A 13,075-nucleotide genomic window follows, 5' to 3' on the forward strand; every position below is an offset into this window, starting at 1 on the left:
TGACTCTAGATATAAATCTAACATAATTCGGAGAATGGGAACCAAAACAGAAGATGAAGTGTCATAAGCAATCAATTAACTCTTACTATTTTTTTTTAGAGAGAGAGAAACCCACTGAACAGGGTAATAAGCTTGTATAAAATAGGTCCCTCTGTAGAAAGGAAATAGATGTCAGACTAAGAAATGTGTGAAAGCAGAACACAATGAAATATACAAACAGGTGACAAATGCACACACATACGACGGAGATGAACAGAACACTCACATAAACAGTGCAGTACAAACATATACTCAATACAACATTCAGCCTAACCTTGGTGTATGCAAAGAGACTTAGAAGTGAGAAACAACAACAAAAACAATACTACCGTATGCCCACGTCTGTGTATTTATAATATAAGCTCGTATTACTTATTTTGTTCGCAAAAGGGGGATATGGAATAGGTTGGAATAAAAGATATGGGTTAATACCTCACCGAGGAGTGGCATATACGTCACAATAAGTCGACATTGCACGGTATTAAATAGCTCCCCTTTTTCAATGGCACCTATTTCATTTCACATTCAAACTATTCATTCATACTTCCGTGTCAAGCAGAAGGTAAACAGACTTGCCCCCACGCATTGTGCAACCATCATGTTGTTTAATACGTGTGTGGAAATTTCCCATGGATGCGGCACATTAAAGGCGAAAATGAACAGCCACTGGTTGATGTTTACAACACCACAAGAACCAACAGGTGAATGAACAAATCTGCAAAGCACATTTTGTTATTGACCGGTTCGGTTTGGGTGGCGTTTTTATGATTAGCCATTACGGGGGGGGGGGGGGGGGAGGGGGAGGGGGAGGGGGGCTTCAGTATAACAATTATATGCCTAACAATTAATAGTTTATTTTTGCATTGGCATAGCAACGCACATAACCCAATGAATCATGTTTTCTTCGTATCTTAGAAGCCCCAGCAGAGTAGACGGCCGACATATGGCACAGTGTTTTAAAACCGTATAGGTCTATACCCTGTGCCATATTGCTTACGAGCATCACACTGTGAAATTTAATTTCGCATAGGTCTATTTTACAGAAGCAAGACTATATGCAGCACTCGGCTTATTATGAAGGAAGATGAAACTAGTCTTACTTTCAGTGATTGTCGCCATTTATTGCAGCAAATGGTAACAGACCCAACCAATCTGCCTTCAGTGTGAGTGAGTGCTTCATAAAGCAGGGAGGTGAGACGAATTTCGTCTCACCTCCCTGCTTAAAGGATAAGTCCACCTTCTTATACATGTGGATTGAGTGAATGCAGCAATAAGTAGAACACATCAGTGAAAGTTTGGGGGAAAATCGGACAATCTGTTCTGAAGCTATGAATTTTGAAAATATCTGCACAGTCACTGCTGGATGGGAAGACTACTATAGTGTATGATGTCACATGCGTAGAACGATATAAGGAAAATATAAAGAGAACTTCACAAAATTTCACTTATTGAAAAGATTTCACATTTTCTTGACTTGTCACTGATGTATGTTAAGGGTAATGTTATTTATAGACGGTTTTCCTGTAGATAATGGCAGTTGAACTAAAATACAAAATGTGGGTTCTTCAATATATTTAAAAGGATTATTTAACCACTCTTATGAATGAATCTATAGGTTAGATTGCTGACAATTTAAATTTTAACTTGTATGTAGGTTGTACGAAAACTATTCGTCTTCTCGACAGTCAAAGCTCCTTTTTAGCACATATTTTTCCTTTGTTTCGAAGGAATTTTTGCCAACCACGCACAAGGTCAAGTTCGAGATCGCTTCTTAACAATTCGGGTCTCGATCTGGTGGCGATTAGACGTACACAACGCTAAGATGTTATTCCACACAGGGTAGTATTGGCGGAGACAACACAACAGCCGATCAATATAACGATATGGGTGAAAGAATGTCTCTGTTTACATTCGATTGGTTCATTGATGCTGAATGGCATTGGTGGGGGGTTGGCTGAAATGCGAGTGAAGAGCGGCACCTAAGCGTGTCCCACGCTGAGCACAGGCTATGATAGCTGACACGGCAACGGCTGTGGTGAGGAGGTATAAGCACACCCTATATAACAGGTTTTGTAATCAGAAAAAAAAATTGATGATTATCAAACGCATGCAAAGTAACTGATGTAGTAAAAGTTTCGCTTTCGGCAATAGGTTCATTCCTTTCATTCATATTTGCGATTATTTATCAGATCATTTGTTCTTCATTCATATAGTTATGTAGGGATACTTGTTTGCTGATTGTTTATTATTTTAACAGTCAAATATTCTAGTTGTTCATGACAACGTATTATCCATGATTTCATTCATCTACGAAACTTTTATTTGATTCATTAGAGTGGGCAGGTACATTCTATTTCTATTGTCGATTGTATGGCACCACCGTGCCTAAATACCTTTTCTTTTTTTTTTAACATATCAGTAGAGTCTGTTGATCAGACGGATACACCCATTCCCCTATAATGTAAACCACTAATCCTGCTCCTGGTACCCTTAAACGTCTACTCATTATAACTGCATTCTATCATGAACTGACAGGTTTTGTGAAATTTTAGATTAATGGATATTCTCTTCAAATTAGTTCAATTAGCCGGCTTACTGACATATCAAATTACTGTATTCTATTTTAGGACGTGTATACTAACAAGATATCCAAGATCCCTACATAATTCATTACGCTCTTAAATACCTGGCATCCAATTAACTAGTCTTGTCGAGCAAGCCTCATGACTGTGTCATATAGCTTTAATAGACAATGATAGGCCTACTCTCCTTTTTCCCCCTCATTTTTGTATGTCAATTTTGTTTACATTAGATTATTAGATGTATGTTCGCCATGCATGGCATCATGATCCACTGGGCACGATGATATTCACACTTTCCAAGATATAGAGAGTTGATGTTTGCAAACAAACTAGGGAGGAAAAAAAGACGTACTATTTTGTCTTAATTAATTATATCCGTATACGACAACGGATTCAAATCGCTGCTATTATGGACGGCTAGTTTGGGATCCCAAAGGGTGGCATATTAAATGGTTTACTAATATTCAAGCATTGATGACTTACTGTTCAACAGTTATTCAACTTGATTCAAGTCTTATAGCCTGATGTTTTGTCGTGATTCTTTCACTCACAAAGTGTGTTCTTAAACAACTCGTTTTATGTTTATTTTTCTTCTTAATTTCTATTTTTAGTATTTCACGGCATCAAGCTTGCATTTTCTTGCTCTCATTTACGACCGACAAGGGTTTGTGCTTGCAAACTAGAGAGTTTGTTTTTTGTTTTGTTTTTTATTGTTCCATATTCCACATTTCAACAAATACATAAAACATAAACATCACAATACAAAAGTCTGGATGAATTGTCAAGTACAGCTTATAAGACAATAAAACATGTGAAATATGAGGAGTGGGGTGTCTGTCTTAAGGTGCAGGGTTGTAGTGAGAACTCATCTGAACAATGTCCCAGATTTGAGAGCGAGGGTCTTCAAGGCATGCAGGAAAAACTTGAGAAAAGCCCGCGAAAGGAGGGCTCAGAAATTGTGGCACTCATGAGATATATGAAACCATTCAAAGGGAGGGAACGAGCATATATTATGCTAAGGAGCCGGGCGATTTCTTTTCCCAAACATTACAGAAAGTGATTTGTAATATATATTTGTATTATCATTATCTAAACAAACGAAAAGAATTATATGTTGAACGTGATCAAGTGTTTTGTGTGACGCGAGAGGGAAAGAGTTTATACACTAATACTTTAAGTGACTGAAAAATATATGCTGAAAGAAATTAAACCGTCTTCTCTCGAAAGGGCACAATAAGAACGGGGGATATAAGAAGACTATTTATGGTGAATGACTCAAGGTGTTTATGGAATCTGTCTCAATGTTCCACAGTTTGCACATGATTTGCCGTGTGGGCATCCATGCGTGTGTTAATAGAAATATTGGTTGATTTTGAATGTCAGCCTTTATGACCCCTTCCCTAATCACGCAATCCAAACAAACCCCGTTTTCCCCACCACTCACGAAAACAATGAAGGCACAAACTTGTAGAGGTAACTTATAGCTTTCTAGTTTTCCACCCGCAACACATCAGTAGCAAGCAAAGTGATATGCTATGTGAAAATTGAGACCCCAATTATCAATTTATTGAAGGCTCTATATCAAAGCCTGGAAATGAAAAAAAGAAAATAGCTACATTGTACTGAGATTTCACAATTTTTCTTCAAATTTTAAAAGCCAGTGCATTGATATACAAGCCTATGACCGAACTACAGAATGTGATTACGTACAGTGGACTCCTGCTATAGTCCTCGGGACCGGCGGTTTTCTTTCGTTATATCGAAATTTTGTTATAACCGGACAAATAAACAATAAAAAAATAAAAAAAAACATGGAGTGGATAATGTTGCGGCCTGAAGTTTACTTCGTTGTAACCGGAATTTCGTTAAAACCGTGTTCGTTATGAATGGAGTGCACTAATGAGGTATAATGGTCAAGTTCAGTTATGTTTCTTGTCGCTCTATAGAGACACTACATGAGATGTAAGAATAGGCAAATCAGCTTTTTGAGAAGGAAGTGCTGGCTTTCACCCACTATGAAGCTTTACATTGGCATTGAATTAATACTCGATAAGGTTAGTTTTCCTTCATCAGTGCAATTATTCAATGAGAGCATATCTTTCTGTTATTAGAATTTTGAACACGTTTATTATAGAAGTAGACGAAGGTCGAAGTTGTTGTTATTTTGTTTTTGTTTTTATTTTTTTTATTTTTTAGTATTCGTAGGGCCTACCTCTTCGGCATTCTAAGACAATTCAAGTGTATGAATGGGAGGAATGTATTGGTGAGAATAGAGAGAGGGGGAGAGAGAAAGAAAGAGAGGAAGAGAGAGAGGGGGGGAGAGAGATTGAGATTGGGAGAGACAGACAGACAGACAGAAAGGGTATTTCAAACCACCCCTCAATACACATTCACAGGCAAATCGTGCACCATAACGGCAAAATATGTAGCCTGCCAAGCTGGCGCTTTGTCATGACAGGCGGACAAGAATTGCTGTGATCCTTGAATCATGGCAATAAACAATGGCTGCAACGGATTATGTCTGCTTTAAAAACCTGCTTAAACAAAAACATTCGCGCCTTCCAGAATTCCAGGAGCCTAGGAGAGACGATTTTGAAGCAATTACAAAACATACCAACTGCTGTTTGCCGGGGAACCCACCGGAGACTAGAATGGAACACTACGTCGCTTGAACAGTATAAAGATAGTTATACAAATATAATACTGAAGCAGTACTTACAGGAAAGGCCGAGGAACAAAGCATTCATGTTGGCTGAATAGCATCGAAACGGAGAGACTAACATTATAAGATATATAGAATATACCAATGAAAAGAAAGAAAACGATCAATTATTCGCACACACTTCCTTCATCGCTGTTCCTACATTCTTAGCGATCTCAGTTCACTTCAGTTTTATTTCTACATTCCATATATTCATGATTGTTATCAATACATTATCAATCAATTTAAAACAAACATTACAAAGTGGTGTTAAACCATATAGATTAAAACATCATTGCACGTTATAATGTATAGTGCATTGTGGAAACGTATAAAGCAAAAATATATAAATCAATGTTATATTTGAAGGTACACTATAATACTATACAGAGGAATCATGTCGATTAAAGTTTTAAGAAAATGATTGAAAATGAAGGGGGCCATCGTGATAAACAGAATCTTTTGGAAAATGGACCCAGTTAATGTTGGAACATTCCCATCTTGGCACTCACTGAGTGTCCAGCTGTGCAGAGGTTGTGCGTTGGAGTGAGGTATGAGTTGTGCTGTCGTGATATTGATCTGTAGATAGAAGTACATTATTGTTATTAATATCATTCCATCATTATTATTATTATCATTATTATCATTATTGTTATCATTATAATTGTTATTATTATTTAATTATTATCTAATTATTATTATCATTATTATTATCATTATCATCATTATTATTATGTCAAGCATTGTCAGGGTTCCCAGCATTTCAAGAAAACAAAATTCCCTGACTTTTCCCTGACTGGAAAAAAGTAAGATAATTTTCCCTGATTTCCCTAATGGGCTGGGAACCCTGATTGTATCAGTGTGATACGGGAACGTATCAATTGTGATGTGATGACCAAAACTCAAAGCTTAGGGTAAGTAAAGAACTATCAATTTATCATACCTATGGCAAGATTTTGGCCGATAGGCATTCTCGGGACGCCATTTTCTCCTCGTCATGTGACAGGTTAAAAAAGGCCCTGATATCCTCATATTGTTTCGTGTGAGGAGAGCACTAACATAGATTTGACTGAACTTGAAAGGCCGTGAAAAGTTATCTTATCATAATTGCCAATTCAAATCGCAACCTGTACTTTATCTATCAATTCATTCATTTATTTTGTTTCAGTAGGGCAGCTCTTTCAGTGGCTACAACCACTATCATTCTCAGAGTACCTATACACATACATCACAAAATACACATATTGTACACACCGACGAAAAAAACAACAACACTGTAACATGAATTATACAACAGTTACGGTACACTTACAACATGGCCACATTGTTGAGTATTGCGGAGATAGAAAATATACATAAATAACTTATAACTTTGCATTCCACTGAGAAGTGATTTGCAGTGTATAATGTAAGTGTCTAAACACTGTACACAAGTTTCTCCGATTATGTCACACAAGAAGATTAGCAAAATTAAACTCATCATGGCGTCACCAATTAGACTTGACTCCTCCCTGGTTTACAAAAAAAAAAAAAAAAAATGATCTCATAATGACTGTTATTTAACTTGAAGGGAGTGATCAGTGTACGCGCCCCTGACGATTTGGACTTCCCAGACATTCCTTTTGCAGGGATCATGCGTTAAACAATCAGTGTGACACATGTGATACACTCATTCCAATAGGGGAGGTCATTCGTCCAGCTTGATTGACAAAGATTGTTTTGGCAGAAAAAAAAAAATCAACAAATCATATTTACTTTTATCCGAATGATAATCGTACTTATGACCTAGATTCGTCAGCGGTGCCTATAACGACAAACAATACAAGGTTAACATTATTGTAATCATGCCATTGCATTCCATTTGTTTTATTTCCAAGGTCATTTTGGTAACGAATTTACATTTCTTTATATCTTTTTTTCTCTTTGCTCCCTTGAGGTACTTTCTGTAACACATCAAACTTCACACGTTTACGATTTCATAGCATCAACTATATCATAAAGCGCAGGAAAAGTTATGTTTCACAGGGAGTACAGACTGTATTTAAAAGTACACTTAACACATGTTTATTGCAAGTAAACGAAATAACTGCATATTATTTTTCTTCAAATCAAATTTCATCAAATCATTTGTGGTTGCACTTCAAACTGTATACACAAACAGGTTCATTTGTAATCAAGCCTGTTTATCATCATGGATGGGTGCATATCCGTAGGCGAGCCCAGTTTTGTCCACTGATTCCGTAGGTTTCTCTTTTCTTTTCTTTTTTCCTTTTACGTTTTTTCGCTTTCTCTTTTAATGGGGTTATTCTTCTTCTTCTTCTCACTCTCTCTTTCTTCTTGCTTTTTCCTCTTGTTATGTAAGTACTATGTTCTTTTCTCTGTTTTCCTCTTTTGTTTCTTGATATTTCTCCTTCTTCTTCCTCTTCCTTAATTTTGTGCGTACGGGAAAGAGGAACTTGAAATAGGTCTTAGAGCAATGCCGCGAGGGATATTGGCCAATCACAGCCAAGAATGAAGGATGAAAATCCAGTGTAATAGTGGGCCAGTTTTGTCGACCTAAAAAGGGAAGTTGAAGTAACCTTGTAATTCGGTCAAGGTGAATGATGATTATAATATCCAGCGAGATGCATCAAACAGACACGCGAATGATACCATGAAAGACGAGGAAGGAAGGAATATTAGACAGGGTTTTTTTATCTATTTGCACAATTCCAGCATATTTTGTGTGCGATGCTCCGTTACAATTGTTTAAACTAGGAGCAGACTACATGGTACAGAGTAGTTAGTACCTACTGCGGCGTGGTACGTCCGTGGGTGATGTGAATTGAACTCTATCATGTCTATTGTTAAGGATCATCTCGTGTTTGCTAATACGTTACAGTCATAAATTAATCGGTTACACTTCTGCGGTCAGATACGGTGATTGACAACAAATTCACCCCAACACAGACCATTCAGAGCCAGATGTGTAGGTTGTGGTTGTTGTTGAGCTTAGTTATTTCATCTATAATTCTTACTGCGCAATGCATTTCTTTTGTGTCTAACTATAAGGCCTTTGCGATTTTCTTTTCATGGTCAAAATAATAATCGTTTGAGATCGTCAAAAGAGATACTGTAGTGATGCTACAGTGTTTATAAGTATTTATCTGTTCAGAGATTAACTGACTGAAACACAAGGTGACGAAACAAGGGTCAGTGTAAAGGTCAAAGGTCATTTTTCAAAAGAAGCACAGAACGAAATTCAGTCCATTTAGTTTCAGGCGACGCCATGGTAAATGAAGTTACTCAGTCCTTAAATTCATAACAATATACCACTAAAAAAAAAAAACCATTATGATATACACTTGTATATTTCTATTCGTATAACCAATGCCTTGTGAGACTATGATACATGAATTCATATTAATTTTTGTTGTTATGAATTATTTGATGTATATTCGACACGGAAAATTTTTACATCTTTAGAGGGTCAATATGATTGATTACGAGAGAGAGAGAGAGATAGAGCAGGGGAAAGGAAGAGAGAGAGAGAAAAGCATTCTGAAGAGCTGAAATAAAATCTGATGAGTAGAATCACACCAATAGAAGTGTTTGACAAAATTCCTTCAAATATGGCATTACATACATACGACGAGTAAATTTAGGCCTTTAATTCTGTCACTTTTGGTTGGAGGTAAGGTCAAACTTCAATTTAGGCTTCACTGTCCATTCATTGATTCGAGAATTTCTAGCACATGATTCACAAAAACCTAATGTGTAATTTCAGACAGAGGAATTGGCCACATCTCAGAAATAAAAAGACATGCATACCATATGGTACACACCCGCGTGTGCGTACGCACACACACACACACGCGCACACACACACACGCGCGCACACACACACACAAATACTCACACACAGATACAGACACATGAATTAGAACCGACTGGCGTATGAACTTGCATCGGTCCGGGTCAGACTATGCACCAGATTATAGCAGTGCCCGTCAGAAGCCCTTTTCTGCATTGTTGTCCAAACACTTCATTGTCCAGCAATATTGACACAGTTTCTAGGTTATTTCACTTTTTTCAAGCTCAATTTGACAGCTGAACATCAAAGGCAGGTCGGGGTTCTCCACAAACCAAATCAACTGGTCCTTGATTTTCTTTTTTTCGGGGGAGGGGGTGTCACAGTTTATTGTAAAGATGAATTCAACCCTATACTTTTGTTTCAGCATCTTCTGCCTTTTCCCTCTCAGTTTTGATCTGTTTATCCCTCTAGGTTTGAACCAGTCTGTAATAAACGGGGTAACTTCGAGTTCTTAATGACTGTTATGAAGCCAGAATGAAAATGAGGGGAGCCTGAGGTAGAATCTCTCAGTGGAAAGCAAGACTAAATGAGGATGTCGATATTTTGACTACAAGAAGTTCGCTCTAAATTATCATAGTTGTGAAACGACAGAGCTTAAATGACAGATACGAAAATAATTATGCTTGACGAAATATGTATAACCATGACAATAGTAATTGCTCATTTGTCATTGATGCCGTTCAAAATCTGAACTGCTATTACATAGCTAAACTTCTCTCCATATATCGCAAATACCATTTAGTGCTTTGGGTTATTTGAAGACAGCGACCTGCCTCGCCTACCCGAACCCAGCGCATGCGCGCTACGGGAGGTTATTTTCGTGTCCGGCCGAGGTTGATACTCGTGGTGTGAAACTTTAACGGACAGAAGCAGCATGCCATCGAACACCAGCCCCAAACATGCAAACAGTCGAGGCATAAAGACGCATATAAAGCCCATATTAACACTTGTTTTTGTACGTTGTCACAAAGCCGCCATCTGAAGATCAGGTATACGTTGTTGGTTGGTTGGTCTCATCCGCAAAACCCAAGTTGTGGTGAGACCAATTTGATAATATATTAGTCATCAAAATTCCTGAAGCTTGGTGAAGCTATGGAGCGAGGGAGGCGCGATATTATTTAAACCCCCCGTGTGCTTTGAGTCCTATCGGCACAGATAACCTTATAGTACAATATTGTGCACTGTTCAAGTACTCAAAAAATCTGAACATACAAATTGTAGTACGTGTACCCCACTATACCCAGTCGCTTCATTAGTTGCAAGTACATGAACACGATGTCTTCAAAATCCTCCTACTTGTCTTTAAAGCTATATCCACAATCGAGTCCCCTCATACCTCCAGAACCTAATCTCCCTCCGATCCTTATCAACTTCTTCTGCATCTAGACGTCTGCGCTCCCACACTAATATCCACCTTCAAACTGTTGCCAGAACCTCGCACTAAGACGCTACTGAGAATTAACGCTTATTCGTGCAGTTATGCTGACCCAAGCTTTGGAATGATCTACCAATTTATATATTCTCAGGAGAACCATTTGAATCACTGATCAAAACTTATCTTTTTTCCATACCAGTAATTGATTACCCAGCCTCCCTCCCCCCCCTCCCCCCCCGTCAATGCACTTAGCGTACACCCAATCATTAATTCTACCGGCCCGTTTACTGAAACATACTTATGTATGTTATATTCTTCTTACGTAAGTGTAATTTATATTTTTAGCATGGTTATCATCTTTTCATTTTTCCGGTCCTTTCCTATCATCTTTTCCCCCTTGCACTTAGGAAACATTGTATTAAGCACGTTACAAATAAAATGTACCAAATCCCTGGCACAAAAAAGGGTTAATGGTAACAAAAGTCTATTTTTGAGCAAAGATGAGTAAGTTTGTAGTCATACATGTTGATAAGGCAAGCAGGACTCTGCCCTGCTAATCAGTGCAAATCTTCTTGTTGTTCTATCTTATTTCTGGTTGGTTTACTGTAGGATACGGACAATATATTTATTACAAAGGCACTGACCCACTGATTACGTCACTACAATGAAAGCATTGTCATAAGAGATCAAATATTGTAAAATTATCCCATATGACTTTTATTTCCCCCTTTTGGCCCCACTGGAACAAATATCTTTGCGTCTCTTTTGTCCTCGGTCACTTGTGTGACTTAGCTAATAAAGTACCTGACTTACTGTTACAAACTGTCTAGGCCAGGTGGATATGTCTATAACGGTGACACGACATTTGCTCCTGCGACAATCGCTTTGGTTTTATTTTCTCTGAGGACTTAGGGTTAGGGTAAGGGTTGTGATAGGGTTTTAGGTTTAGTTTGGTGTGAGGATTAATTATTAGGGTTAGGGTTATGTTTGTGGGTAGAAGTTATGTTGGCTTAGCGTGCAGATATTTCATGGGAGCAACTGTCGCAGGAGTGTAAGTTATGACATGGAACTGATGTTTATACCAAGTTTCAACCATACTGATCCCCCCCCCCCCTAAAAAAAAAATTTAATAATAATAAATGAATAAATAAATAGATAAATAAATAAATAGATAAAAATGAATAAAATAAAATAAATACACTATACAAATAAAATACATTATAATAGGGAGATTTATTAGCCAAGACTAGTAATTCTAACTCTCATAAATGTTTAGACATTCATTTTTTCGTTGCGTGTGAGCAGATTATCTCAACCACATTCAACGGTAACCGTTGCAGTTTTTATAGGCCTTCGGCTATGGCAAATCGTGTACATATCAAAATGTTAGCTTTAAGCACTGGCGGATTTAGAGGCGGGCACAACTGGCCCATGCCAACCCTCCTTTTGAAGCAACTTTTCAAAAATTCTTCTTTGTTTTGTAATTGTTATACATGCCCCCCCCCCCCCCCTTTGAGAAAAAAAAAAGAAAAAAATCTTCCATACGTCCCTCTTCCAGCGCTAGTTGTTACTAACGTGACACCTGACGTAGGTAGCGCTCCCGGAAAAATAGTTTTAACCCCCGCCCGCACCACCCCCCCCCCCCTTCTTAATTTCCAAATCGAAAAATTATAGCTACAAACGGCAGTTTTTGGACTGTAAAATGTCAAAATGTTCACGCACAAGCATACACACCCTCAAAAATTACTTTTCCACAAGGTGCCGAATATATATATATATATTATACTATATAATATGTGTGTGTGTGTGTGTGTGTGTGTGTGTGTATGGTGTATATTGTGTAACATATGTATGGTCTATCGTGAGCCCCCTCCAATATTTGCCCCCCCCCCCCCCAACCCAAAACTGCTTCCGGCGCGCCTGCACACACACATGCGCACAAATGCACAAATCATGGAGGTTTGGCTAAGTTTACTGTGCATTGCAGCATTCATACAAATATCTCACATACTACCCCACTTCTAGTGTGGCCATTAGACAGTAATGTTCCTAACATACAAAAATGCAAACAGCGCTGCTCTCACATCTATGCAAACAAACAAAAGACAAGCAAAACTAAAGTTGTTTTTACCAGCCTTATTTGGACTAAAAATAAATATTCCACTGTTTATTGATACTGTACATAGAAATAAAGAAGTCTGTCAAATAAAAGAAGAAAAAAATTGTCTGCATTTAGACAATACAAATTGTACCGTCCTACTTTCCATACACATCACACTGTCAGAGTAGTAAACAGTTGGAAAATTTGTTTTATCACCACTAGATTTAATTAGATTTTCAAATAGGAATGAGGGTACACTAGGACCTGGTAGGTTTATCCAAGACCAGGTGCTAGATTAATGAAAAGGTTTTCCAATTATTGCAAGTTGTGATGATTTGTAGATCTCTGGAAGCAGTCGGGAAACAACCTTACCAAGAGATATTCTTATTTTTGAGATTGTTACATCAGTAACTGCAGTCATTGC

Source organism: Diadema antillarum, unplaced genomic scaffold, assembly GCF_040938485.1.
Source record: "Diadema antillarum isolate AM-2024a unplaced genomic scaffold, OU_Dant_1.0 seq00001893_RagTag, whole genome shotgun sequence".
In the NCBI taxonomy this organism is placed as follows: domain Eukaryota; kingdom Metazoa; phylum Echinodermata; class Echinoidea; order Diadematoida; family Diadematidae; genus Diadema; species Diadema antillarum.